The sequence below is a fragment of the Cherax quadricarinatus genome, chromosome 43 (assembly GCF_038502225.1).
Source record: "Cherax quadricarinatus isolate ZL_2023a chromosome 43, ASM3850222v1, whole genome shotgun sequence".
NCBI classification, from domain to species: Eukaryota; Metazoa; Arthropoda; class Malacostraca; order Decapoda; family Parastacidae; genus Cherax; species Cherax quadricarinatus.
Window position 1 is genome coordinate 19,219,726 of NC_091334.1, and position 13,267 is coordinate 19,232,992.

The 13,267-nt window shown below is 43.3% G+C and overlaps 2 protein-coding genes across 6 annotated transcripts in view; one reads left to right on the forward strand and one right to left on the reverse strand.

Annotated features, from left to right (window-relative positions):
• LOC128694345 (uncharacterized) overlaps positions 1-13,267 on the reverse strand; it is a 396,715-nt gene that overhangs the window by 216,365 nt on the left and 167,083 nt on the right. The gene's annotated exons all lie outside the window — the stretch shown is intronic.
• The window catches only part of LOC128694150 (uncharacterized), an 82,078-nt gene continuing 79,066 nt past the window's right edge, over positions 10,256-13,267 (forward strand). Inside the window, exon 1 of one of the 2 annotated variants that reach the window (XM_070093639.1) lies at positions 10,256-10,733. The gene's annotated coding sequence lies outside the window, so the exon portion shown is untranslated. Of the gene's footprint in view, positions 10,734-10,993; positions 11,353-13,267 lie in introns of those variants that run through there. The other variant, XM_070093640.1, reaches the window with a different exon arrangement.

The following is a 13,267-nucleotide window of genomic DNA, read 5'->3' on the forward strand; positions in this document are numbered from 1 at the left end:
TGAGTAATTGAAATTTCTCATCGTTGAACTTCATATTGTTTTCTGCAGCCCACTGAAAGATTTGGTTGATGTCCGCCTGGAGCCTTGCAGTGTCTGCAATGGAATAATGAATCTTAACTAGTCATAAGTTGGCCTGTGATACTCCAATACTGAAACTATGTATAGTGCCAAAACAAAAGCATTCACATTGCTAAACTCACAAACTAGTATTTAGTCACTTAGCCATAATACCAACTTACCTCATAATTTTGTAATATTTTAAACTTAAGATTTAATCTAAGTCTGCCCGAAATGCCTAGCCATGCTAGGTGTTCTAGGGGTACACTCTGTAATTATTATTTTACTTCATGTAAACCACACAATAACCAAATTCTGTAAACTCAGCATTGTAATCCTTATAGAGAACAAACTTTGAATTTGAATTTGAATTTAACCTGATTCCTCCTTTTTCTTCTTCTCCCTCTTCCCCTTTCCTCATTACTTTTTCTCCTTTGGGTTGTCTTTCTTCTACCTTGTGTATTTGTTCCTTCATTATTTATTTTTATTTCCCCCCCTCTGTGTTCTTGCTCTTACCCTCTGTGGGTACCTAGCTCCCTTGTAGTGCTCCTCTTTCTTAGTATTTGACTGGCTCCTCCTCCTCCTTACTACCTTCCCCACTACTACTACCTTCTACCTCCACTTCTACTACTACTACCACCTCCTGTCCAAGTCGAACCGAAACGTCATCGTAAGCTCCTCTCTTCTATGTGCGGGTTATAAGATAAGATTTCGTTGGGATTTCTAACCCCGGAGGGTTAGCCACCCAGGATAACCCAAGAAAGTCAGTGCGTCATCGAGGACTGTCTAACTTACTTCCATTGTGGTCCTCAATCTTGTCCCCCAGGATGCGACCCACACCAGTCGACTAACACCCAGGTACCTATTTGCTGCTAGATGAACAGGACAACAGGTGTAAGGAAACGTGTCGAAATGTTTCCACCCACCTGGAATCGAACCCGGGCCCTACGTGTGTGAAGCGGGAGCTTTAGCCACCAGGCCACCGGTGTATCGTTCCAGTCAAGGTATTGTGCCTTTTTTTTTATTAAGGGTCGTATCATACGAAGATGTTACTATTGAAGACATGATAAAAAAAAACTGGTAGGAAAGTGTCGTGCAGATTTTGCGAAGCGAAGACACCAGCCCATACTGTTCCACACTGAGCAGCTGGCACGGATGCTTGAAGATTTGTAGCAGTGTTTTAAATGTTCTGGAAGGCATTATGCAGAGGACTGTTAAACCACCTTCACCGTACGCAAACAATACCATAATGGCATACATCATGTCGCATTGTGCTGCAATAATCCGAGAGGAAATTAGGCTAGTCGAAATACAACTCAGAGTAAGAAGGAGAAGATGCACGAGCTTGAGGTACTGGCACAAGTTATCAACATAAACAAGGACGCTGGAGAAAGCAAAAACATTTGAGGTGGAGGAGCCTTAACAACAACTATGAATGGTCACAGCTCAGTCAAAACTAGACTTTTTTTTTTACTCAGGATCTCAAAGATTACTATTACTCGAGACCTGATGACGAATTTGAAATAGAACCAATATTGTCAGGATGTCGCTGGGAGGATATGATGGTAAGCTGATGAATTAAACTCATGTGTAACATCTGGGTATCCTTATTTTGTAGACGTTTCGCCTCCTAGTAGCTTTATCAATACAGTACAGAGGCATAAACGGAAGACTAGAAGAGGAGATAACGAGTCCCTCAGCCTTGCAGAATATAGAAGACATGAAACGAGGTATTCACTACCCTAGACTTGATGAATCTCGTTGGCGAAATATCTACAAAAGGAAACCCGGATGTTGCACAAGTCCTAATTCATCAACTTGGTAGGTAAGACACATAGGCAACTTTATTTCGAAACGTTTCGCCTACACAGTAGGCTTCTTCAGTCGAATACAGAAAGAAAGCAGCAACAGTAGAGATGTGAAGACGATGTAATCAGTCCATCACCCTTGAAGTCGTAGAATTTGAGGTGGTCAGTCCCTCAGCCTGGAGAAGTTCGGTTCCATAGTCAGGAACTATCTGAAGATCAAGCGACAGTGCGGAGACTTAAATACTGTCGGAAGGAGAGGTGCAGAGTAGTAGTAGTAGTAGTAGTGAGACGTCAGGTCCCTCTAAGATCCAACAATTCTCATTTGAAAAAGTTGTCCAAGGAGTTTTCTGTACCAAGATGCCATTGTGTTGCAGTGTCTGACAAGATGACAACTTTTTCAAATGAGAATTGTTGGATCTTAGAGGGACCTGACGTCTCACTACTACTACTACTACTACTACTACTACTACTACTACTACTACTCTGCACCTCTCCTTCCGACAGTATTTAAGTCTCCGCACTGTCGCTTGATCTTCAGATAGTTCCTGACTATGGAACCGAACTTCTCCAGGCTGAGGGACTGACAACCTCAAATTCTACGACTTCAAGGGTGATGGAGTGATTACATCGTCTTCACATCTCTACTGTTGCTGCTTTCTTTCTGTATTCGACTGAAGAAGCCTACTGTGTAGGCGAAACGTTTCGAAATAAAGTTGCCTAACTGTTGCCTATGTGTCTTACCTACCAACCTGTTGGTATTGTATACCATTTTGATGTTCATTCATCAACTTGTTGGTACTGTATAGCAAAGATGCAATGATACTTGTCAAATTTGGCAGTAAGCCCCAGACTAGAGTATATGACCTACTTGATTCCTTGATGTTAAGCCGACGCGAGATAAAAATCAGTTGTACTAGATTCTTTACCCAAGGAGACAACCTCTTATAATATTGCAACAGCAGTTGAGCGATTGAATGAGCCGGGCGTAAAGCTCATCGGTCACAGAATCGTCCCAGGACACTGTGAGAGGCACTGGAATTCTAGTGGGATCTGATCACTTAAGAGAATAATAGAAAATGAGGGTATTTACCTGCATAAAATTCAACCAGAATTTGCAAAGAACTCCAAATGGAAGAGAGTTAACAATGTCAATAACAGTGTGACAGTGATGATAATTGGTGCACAGATTAACTCGGTGGCACTCGATGTATGCACAAGGCTTATTCCTCTAAGAAAAAGGAGGAGTAGATGTAAAATAGAAAGAGACAGGCGCTCCCTTTACAGGCGACGGAAAAGAATAACAGAGCGGCTAAAAGAGGTCAATATATCAGAAATGCGCAGGGAGACACTGGTCAGAGAAATAGCAAGCATCGAACTTAAGCTAAAAGAATCCTTTAGGAGTCAGGAATCGCGGGAAGAACTAAAAGCCATAAATGAAATCGAAAGAAACCCAAAGTATTTCTTCTCCTATGCCAAATCAAAATCGAGAACAACGTCCAGTATTGGGCCCCTACTTAAACAAGATGGGTCCTACACAGATGACAGCAAGGAAATGAGTGAGCTACTCAAGTCCCAATATGACTCAGTTTTTAGCAAGCCGCTAACCAGACTGAGAGTCGAAGATCAAAATGAATTTTTTATGAGAGAGCCACAAAATTTGATTAACACAAGCCTATCCGATGTTATCCTGACGCCAAATGACTTCGAACAGGCGATAAATGACATGCCCATGCACTCTGCCCCAGGGCCAGACTCATGGAACTCTGTGTTCATCAAGAACTGCAAGAAGCCCCTATCACGAGCCTTTTCCATCCTATGGAGAGGGAGCATGGACACGGGGGTCGTCCCTCAGTTACTAAAAACAACAGACATAGCCCCACTCCACAAAGGGGGCAGTAAAGCAACAGCAAAGAACTACAGACCAATAGCACTAACATCCCATATCATAAAAATCTTTGAAAGGGTCCTAAGAAGCAAGATCACCACCCATCTAGAAACCCATCAGTTACACAACCCAGGGCAACATGGGTTTAGAACAGGTCGCTCCTGTCTGTCTCAACTACTGGATCACTACGACAAGGTCCTAAATGCACTAGAAGACAAAAAGAATGCAGATGTAATATATACAGACTTTGCAAAAGCCTTCGACAAGTGTGACCATGGCGTAATAGCGCACAAAATGCGCGCTAAAGGAATAACAGGAAAAGTTGGTCGATGGATCTATAATTTCCTCACTAACAGACCACAGAGAGTAGTCGTCAACAGAGTAAAGTCCGAGGCAGCTACGGTGAAAAGCTCTGTTCCACAAGGCACAGTACTAGCTCCCATCTTGTTCCTCATCCTCATATCCGACATAGACAAGGATGTCAGCCACAGCACCGTGTCTTCCTTTGCAGATGACACCCGAATCTGCATGACAGTGTCTTCCATTGCAGACACTGCAAGGCTCCAGGCGGACATCAACCAAATCTTTCAGTGGGCTGCAGAAAACAATATGAAGTTCAACGATGAGAAATTTCAATTACTCAGATATGGTAAACATGAGGAAATTAAATCTTCATCAGAGTACAAAACAAATTCTGGCCACAAAATAGAGCGAAACACCAACGTCAAAGACCTGGGAGTGATTATGTCGGAGGATCTCACCTTCAAGGACCATAACATTGTATCAATCGCATCTGCTAGAAAAATGACAGGATGGATAATGAGAACCTTCAAAACTAGGGAGGCCAAGCCCATGATGACACTCTTCAGGTCACTTGTTCTATCTAGGCTGGAATATTGCTGCACTCTAACAGCACCTTTCAAGGCAGGTGAAATTGCCGACCTAGAAAATGTACAGAGAACTTTCACGGCGCGCATAACGGAGATAAAACACCTCAATTACTGGGAGCGCTTGAGGTTTCTAAACCTGTATTCCCTGGAACGCAGGAGGGAGAGATACATGATTATATACACCTGGAAAATCCTAGAGGGACTAGTACCGAACTTGCACACGAAAATCACTCACTACGAAAGCAAAAGACTTGGCAGACGATGCACCATCCCCCCAATGAAAAGCAGGGGTGTCACTGGCACGTTAAGAGACCATACAATGGGTGTCAGGGGCCCGAGACTGTTCAACTGCCTCCCAGCACACATAAGGGGGATTACCAACAGACCCCTGGCAGTCTTCAAGCTGGCACTGGACAAGCACCTAAAGTCAGTTCCTGATCAGCCGGGCTGTGGCTCGTACGTTGGTTTGCGTGCAGCCAGCAGCAACAGCCTGGTTGATCAGGCGCTGATCCACCAGGAGGCCTGGTCACAGACCGGGCCGCGGGGGCGTTGACCCCCGAAACTCTCTCCAGGTAAACTCCAGGTAAACACATGGCTCAGACATAAAGAGTTACGCAGGTGGTGAAGTAGTCCATAAATTGTGAGATTTGGACGTGGCAGGAAATAAGAGGAAGCAGCAGCAGCTGTCTCTAGAACATGAAGAGTTGTACCAAGAGTAGCTGAACAACCTGGAATTTAGGATGGTTAATAATTGGATGTAATTCACTTGAAAATCAGATCTTCCGGTGTTACCTACTAATTTTAAGAAAACACTGCGACAATTGAATTCACTAAATAAATAAATAAATATCTTTATTTCTACATGTACAAGGTATACAGTCCTAGCTGACATCAATAACATACTACTACATAGAAAGTCGCTTGTTATGCAGAGCATTTCGGGAAAATTAGGTCAATTTTGTTGTATGATGTGACCCATACCAGCCCACTAACACCTAGGTACTTATTTTACTGATGGGTGAACATGGACATGTGTAAAGAAACACGCCTAGTTTTTCTACCCATGCCGGGAATCGAACCCGGACCCTCACCATGTGAAGCGAGAGATTTTACCACCAGGCCACGGGCCACTAGGGAGTAATTTGACAGGAAAATTATTAAGTGGGGCGTACAGATATTGTCAAAGAACAGTCAGCCTTTTTTTTTTTATCTAGGAAGTCCCTAAGACCAGACTTGTTGTGAATATTTATTATGTACCTCGCGTGGTATTACCAAGAAATCTAAAACCACACCAATTAGAATAATCTAGCTGCAGTTCATCCAGAATCATCCTTGAGTGCTTATTTACAGGACCATCTCTGATGCAAGAGCTGGCTGACTTTATACTGAATTTCAGGACGGAGCAATTTGCCTTGTACATTAGTAAAGCTTTCTTGAGTCTTCGTTTGCAAGATCAGGATCATACCAGCTTTTTGTGGGTGAAAAGCATTTAGACCCCAGGAACTGAACATGAAATTCCCCGATTGCAAGTCATATTGCTCCAAGCACTCTTGTCAGTTGTGTATACAAGTCCTCTTAAAGATTTAAAAAAAAAAACAAGTCTATGTAGATTACGTGAAAGGTACCACCTCAGAGAAGTTACTGATTAATGTTTACAACGAAGTCATTAAGGAGATGCAGTTAACCAACATGCCATTGAGAGGATGGTCAACGAATCATACAAAATTGCTAAATATGATAGAAGATGACGGAAATAACCAGGTGCCTACAACGGTATCAATACTTGGTGTACACTGTACAGTGGGCAGTCGACCAGGACAAGCTTAAAATAGTGAGACTACTTTTGATAGAAAGTTTAAAATTCCCTACTAAGTTTAATCCAAGCCACCTTTGATCCACCGGGAATATAGTTGCTTGTGATGATCCGAGGGAGGATATTAGTGCAACGGGTTTGGGACATACAACTAGGTTGGGATGATGAGCTGCCGAAATCCATTTCTTGGGAATGGAATAACACCAGCAAGGACTTAGAGAAACTGAATGAGTCGGAGTTTCCCAGATCAGTAGAAGCTCGGGAAAAGATCATAACTTCCACATACTCTGTGATGCCTCGTTATCAACTAATCTGGAGTTCGATAAGGCAAACTTTGTTACCAGCTGAACATGAGTTGTACCTCTAAAGAGGTGCTTTATAGGAAAGCTGAAGTTAACTTCATTAATGTTGGGGGAGAGGTTAGGTAAATATGTGAAGGAACTGCTGAGTAACTTGAGTGTAGTAACCATATAAATTTGGTCAAAATCTGCAGTGGGTTAAAAACAATAAATTTAAATTACTATATGTAAGAAATAGGGTGAAAAAAATCGCAGAACTGCAGTTAAACTTCAAGAAGTTTTATGTGACCACTTGTCAGAGTCCAGCAGCTTATATTAACAGATGGGTGACTCGCAAGAAATTGAAGAAGTCTGAGCTCTGGTTCAAAGACCATGCTTAGCTGACATCCGAGAAAAAGTAGCCAGAACAGGTACTATGACGAGCTCTAGATATGTGGTAGCAGTCGTTGGGGAGGTTGTAGAGTCAATCATCAACTGAGTTACTCGATCCCTCCAAGTTTTCCTTATTACGGAAATTGATTAGAACCATCAGTAAGCTGTTATCTTTGGAAATTTGTACACTGGATACCGGAGTCTCTCCGGCCAGCGTAGATAGGATGGTCGGACTCTCGTGTACGACCCGGTAGGCCGGCCGCCTTGCGGGGCATAGACTTGTCAACTAGCTTTAACGTTTAATATCTTAATTATGCACCCCATACCCATGGTGTGGGTGGTAAACAGAAACATTACAGAGGTACATAATGGGCCCAGGCTGGGTCGCAAAGTTTTGATAGCTAAACTAGTTACAGTGGTAATGAGCTAGTTACATACCATACCACGGGTGGGATAAGAACCCGCGGTCAGAGAGTCATAAAACTCCAGACCGACGCGTTAGCGTCATGCAGACGTGAATTAGATCACAAAAATATTGACATATTTTTAAGCAAGGTATGCTTGTACAAAAGTTCAAGTGGTTATGCGTTATTTACAGTGGGCAAAGCCAGGGTATTTTTCAAGAATGGTCGGTAATATGACACTGTAGATTAAATACCTCGACATTTCTTGAACATTTGTGAGTGATTTGTCTCTGAATTCACTGATTTTATCGCATTCTAGCATATAATGCCGCAAGGTATGACAATCTAGTTTGGTCTACCTCACCTGGTGGTGGTTATTTAACCTCCCGGATACTTGTGATCCAGCCGGAACCGGGCGGTACTGACATCCAGGACTCTGCTGATTATGTTGGATGCACCAGAGACATGTAGCTCCTCCTGCCTGATAAGTGTGATAGGTGGACTGGCTGTTGTTAACCTCCGTCAGTCTCAAGTCTTTTTCTTTTTATACCGGTGGGAGGATGTGGAGGATCAGGAGGCACAAGTTAAATTAGCTACGTATACACTAACACCTCATCAGGAGGAGATAAGAACACTGCAGAATGCCTACTGGCCCATGCTAGGCAGTCAGCGGAGAAAACTTCAGCTAAGAACAGCCTTCATATTTGTAGTAAGTCTTTGTCACCCAGGATAGAAATGTAGAGAAATTTGTGATGGGTAAAATTATCATCTCAATTAATTTGCAAAAGCAGTAACGACCTCATATAAAAGAAGCCCTTGCAAGTTTGTAAATTGGTAAAGGGCTTTTGATCTGAGGAACTGGAACTATATTCCCTCTTCTCGAAACAGACCTGATTGCCGCCAGTTCTCCAGACGTTGTATGACCCTGACGGGTTTTTGGCCTTCCTGTGGATATAATGATATATATATTAATCGAGGAGTTTGGGAAAGTACTATAGCAGCGTTGGACGAGCAAAACACTAATGATTGGGATTGTAGCCGAAACACAGGTGTGGGGGGAGGCGCTCCCAAGAGGAGAGACGTCAGTAACAAGTGAGAACAAAACAGGCACAATACTTTGTAAATGGTCCAAGTCGGACCGAAACGTCGTCGCAAGCTCCTCTCTACTATGTGCGGCTAATTTGTGTAACCAGTGAGAAGGACGGTGACCACCGGTGGCCCGGTGGCCTGGTGGCTAAAGCTCCCGCTTCACATACGGAGGGCCCGGGTTCGATTCCCGGCGGGTGGAAACATTCGACACGTTTCCTTACACCTGTTGTCCTGTTCACCTAGCAGCAAATAGGTACCTGGGTGTTAGTCGACTGGTGTGGGTCGCATCCTGGGGGACAATATTAAGGACCCCAATGGAAATAAGTTAGACAGTCCTCGATGACGCACTGACTTTCTTGGGTTATCCTGGGTGGCTAACCCTCCGGGGTTAAAAATCCGAACGAAATCTTATCTTAATCTTAAGGAAGGAGAGAGAGAGAGGAGATGTAAGGAAGGAGAGAGAGAGAGAGGAGGTGTAAGGAAGGAGAGAGAGAGAGAGAGGAGATGTAAGAAAGGAGAGAGAGAGAGAGAGAGAGGAAATGTAAGGAAGGAGAGAGAGAGGAGATGTAAGGAAGAAGAGAGGAAAGACGTAAGGAAGGGAGGGGGGGGGGAGAAATGAAACATAAAGGGAAGAGAAACTGGCAGGTGTAAACTAGATCCGAGGTGATATAAGGTTAAATACTGTCTATCAGACAGCAACCAGGAGGAAAGTAGTGTTTGCCAGTCAGAAGAGACTAGCAGACACGCAGTGTTGATGAACTCAAACTTAAAAAAAAATAAGAGAATTTCTTGTCATATTCAGAACCTACTAGATTGTAGTCTCAACAGCAACGCTCATAATTACCCAAACAACGTAAATCCCTTAAAAAGTCTTGTAAGTGTGGCTTATGTGCCTAAAATGCATAGTTTAAACGAGCAAAAAACACTATTTGGGAAAAATTTCAAGGGATAACGTGCTGCCATAGGTATCAAACGAGTAGTAATGGCGACCACCCCCCCTTCCTCCCCCTCAACTAAAATCACAACGGCTTGTGCATGCGTACACGAAACCAGCCGGCTGCTATCTGCACCTCACATCCCATCACTAAACCATATGCCACACCTCATCTATGATCACTTTTACATCGTCCTATGGTCGTACCCACACACCCATCCTGCTGGAGGTTTTTCTCCGGCTATTTTCTCAAGTTTTCTGGCTGGGTTAATAAATGCTTTATTTATATGACTATCACATGTTTATTATATATAGTTTTTATTTTAAACTTGTGTTTCTCTACTCCCCCAAGGAGCTCCTTTACTTTACCGGAGGACATAGAGTGACAGAACCATTATTATCAATAATATGTGTTAAATAGTCATATTAAAGGCAATAATAACACTATGAAATCAGAGATGGCACTAGTATAAAATCCACCTCGAAAATCCATACGTAGTAATTTCTCCGCCTAAGAGTTTTGACCAGGTTTAGGGTGAATTTTATTTTGTGACAAGAGGCTTTTTTGTGTGTGGGATGTAAGTATTTATTGGTTTCTTTTGGAGGTTAGTTTAGCGGCGGAGTCCCTGGAGAGGCTGACACTGCCCTGTGCGGCGCCCTACACCTCCGCTTTCACGGGTATATTACTTCTTTATTTGTCTGGATAAAGTCGGAGAGACACTTGAGGGAGATGTAGGGAGGCTGTGATGTCTGCCCTACACCTCTGATTACTTTGACAACATGCTGAAGAGCATCTTAGAGGAACTTTAGCAGTTCAAAACATAGCATGACAAGAACTTCAAGGCGATGCTTGATGACGAATTTTATGCTCTGTGCAACGACATATTTCCCGCTTGCTGTTGTATGTCTCGTTCCATACACACCTTGTGACAGGCGTTAGCATTCTTACACAGCAATTAAAAAAGGACTCTCCGGCGGATATATAGTATTACCGGTGAGTTAATGAGGCGACTCTAGGAGTTGTTGGCAGCTAAGGCGACCCACGTGATGACGTCACGGTCACGTGGTACAAATGGAGAACATAGAGGGTGCTCGCGGCCGCGGACACACACTGCCTCTCTCTAGCTACACGTGTGTGATTTACCACTCCCAGTGTGTGAGCTATCTCTATGAGTAACCAAGGTAAGTCCTTAGATCGTCAGGCTGTGAATAGTGGGGTAAAAATAAGAGTGGAACAGCGGATGAAGGAGAATATCGACAAAAGTAGTGTGGCCAGAGTGCGTGTGTGTGTGTTTGTACGTGTGTTGTGTGTATGTGTGTGTGTGTGTTTGTGTGTGAGGGTGAGTGTGGTGGTGATACTCTACCACCTTATCTATCCTCCATTTTTATTGTTTCTCACTCTGACTCTCCCTGGGTTTTGTTGTGTACTGTCAGTGTTGGTGTTTTGCCAGGGGCAGAGAGCAGAGGTGTGTGAGTTATGGAAGGGGAGAGGTGGAAGGGGACTCACACAGACAGCAGTAAAAGACAAGTTGCTGTGCTGGACAGCCAGTTGACGCTCACCTCAGTGTGTGGACGGACGTCTCTACCTACCACTCTACCTCACACTCTCCTACCTACTTCCTTTACTCTCTCTCTCTCTCTCCTTACTGACCAGTTTTTAGCGTTCCCTTTCCTTGCTTTGGACGCCATTACACTACTATAAATATTGGACAAGTGCATCCCTGATGGTTGTATTTAGTTCACATTAGAACCACCACACTCGCGATGCTGTGGTAGATACCAAGGATGAAGGAACTTGCAGGTAATATTTCCTCCACTTCTACACTAATTTACTGGTCAACATCATGCTCCCCCGGAAAGAAATGTAATTGTCATCACTTATGTAATGTTAAGGTTGAGCTGCAGCTCTTGGGGTGTCGTGTTGTAGCTCACCAGGTCTGCTATAAACTACCTACTTTTGTAAACATTGGAGTCTATCCCAGACTTCTTGTCCCTTTTTTATTTCATGTCCGTTTTTCTTATTTCTCACTGAGGACTCTCCTAAAATCCCTGTGTCATTTATGAATTGAGGTTCCACCAGTATCCCCTCGTTCAGTTCACCTCCATGCCAGACATTGTCTCCTCTACACCTGTCTTATTTTGTAAATACCATCGTCAGTCTTTTCCATGTTTGATCCTACTGTGTAGATGTTATCCCTTATATCGTGACTATGTCTCCATTGAATAACCAGAGCTGAGAGTTTCTCAACTCAGGTCATAATACTCTCTATCAGGATTGTTTAACTAAACCTCAAAGCTGGTGTTGCATACTCGAGTCTTGAGCTTACAAATGTGTGTGTGTGTGTACTCACCTAGTTGAGGTTGCAGGGGTCGATTCCTAGCTCTTGACCCCTGTGTGTGTGTGTGTGTGTGTGTGTGTGTGTGTGTGTGTTTTCGTGTCTGCATTTGTCACTGCATGTCTCACTTATTCTCTCGTATCAATAATTCTCATTCACTCCCGTTCTCTCATTCATTGTCTCCTTTTTCACTTTCTCTCTCTCTCTCTCTCTCTCTCTCTCTCTCTCTCTCTCTCTCTCTCTCTCTCTCTCTCTCTCTCTCTCTCTCTCTGGTTTATAGGATAGGCTAAATGTTCTTACCTTTATTTACAAGCTAAGTGTTGATACTTGCCTCAGTTCCTTTGATTTTTTTATTATGAAACATAGAAATGGGGAATAGGATGAAGTTGGAGTCATCTGTGGGCCAATGATTTCTGATTGACTTCATTTCACCGATGTCATTATGCTGTGCGAACATGTTCAGACTGGAATCATTCTAGGAATGAGTGATCTGATGAAGTGCTCTTCTTAAGAAAGGTACAGAGTGTGGTTGCTGTTTACTGCCCGTCTTGTGGTATGGAAGCTATCTGCCCACTAAGTGGAGCAAAATATTGGCCAATGTGTATAGCAGTAAGGTCGCCGCACATCTCTCCTGTGTTGAAGGCTCTGCTGAAATGACAGATATTCTCTTGCCCTGATTCAGGCGAGCGATACGTCGTTTTGTATATTTAGGCAGAGGTACACGTAAGTAAACTTATCATATAGTGTAAATTACCTAGGATAATCCCGAAAAAGATCAAAGCTACTTATTTCCATTGGGGTCCTGTAGTCTGTCCAGAAGTCGTAGGTGAGACGTGGGGCAGGCAGTCCAAGACAATGGTGCATGCTCGTTCTATATGATAGTTACAGCGAGGGAACAAATGTTAGCCATGTTACATCGAGGGAACAAATGTTAGCCATGTTACATCGAGGGAACAAATGTTAGCCATGTTACATCGAGGGAACAAATGTTAGCCATGTTACATCGAGGGAACAAATGTTAGCCATGTTACATCGAGGGAACAAATGTTAGCCATGTTACATCGAGGGAACAAATGTTAGCCATGTTACATCGAGGGAACAAATGTTAGCCATGTTACATCGAGGGAACAAATGTTAGCCATGTTACATCGAGGGAACAAGCGTTAGCCATGTTACATCAAGGGAACAAATGTTAGCTATGTTTCCCTGCCATAGACTGAACGGACTGGGGGGGGGAGGGATCATCTGAGCAACACCAGATAGTATGTATCTTGTACATCTGTAGATCTCGTTTTTGTGTCTTCTGTGTATTAATTTCCAGTGTATCTCACTGAGTTTGTATGTGTCCAGCGTAGGGGTGTACCAAAGTATCGGTATCGA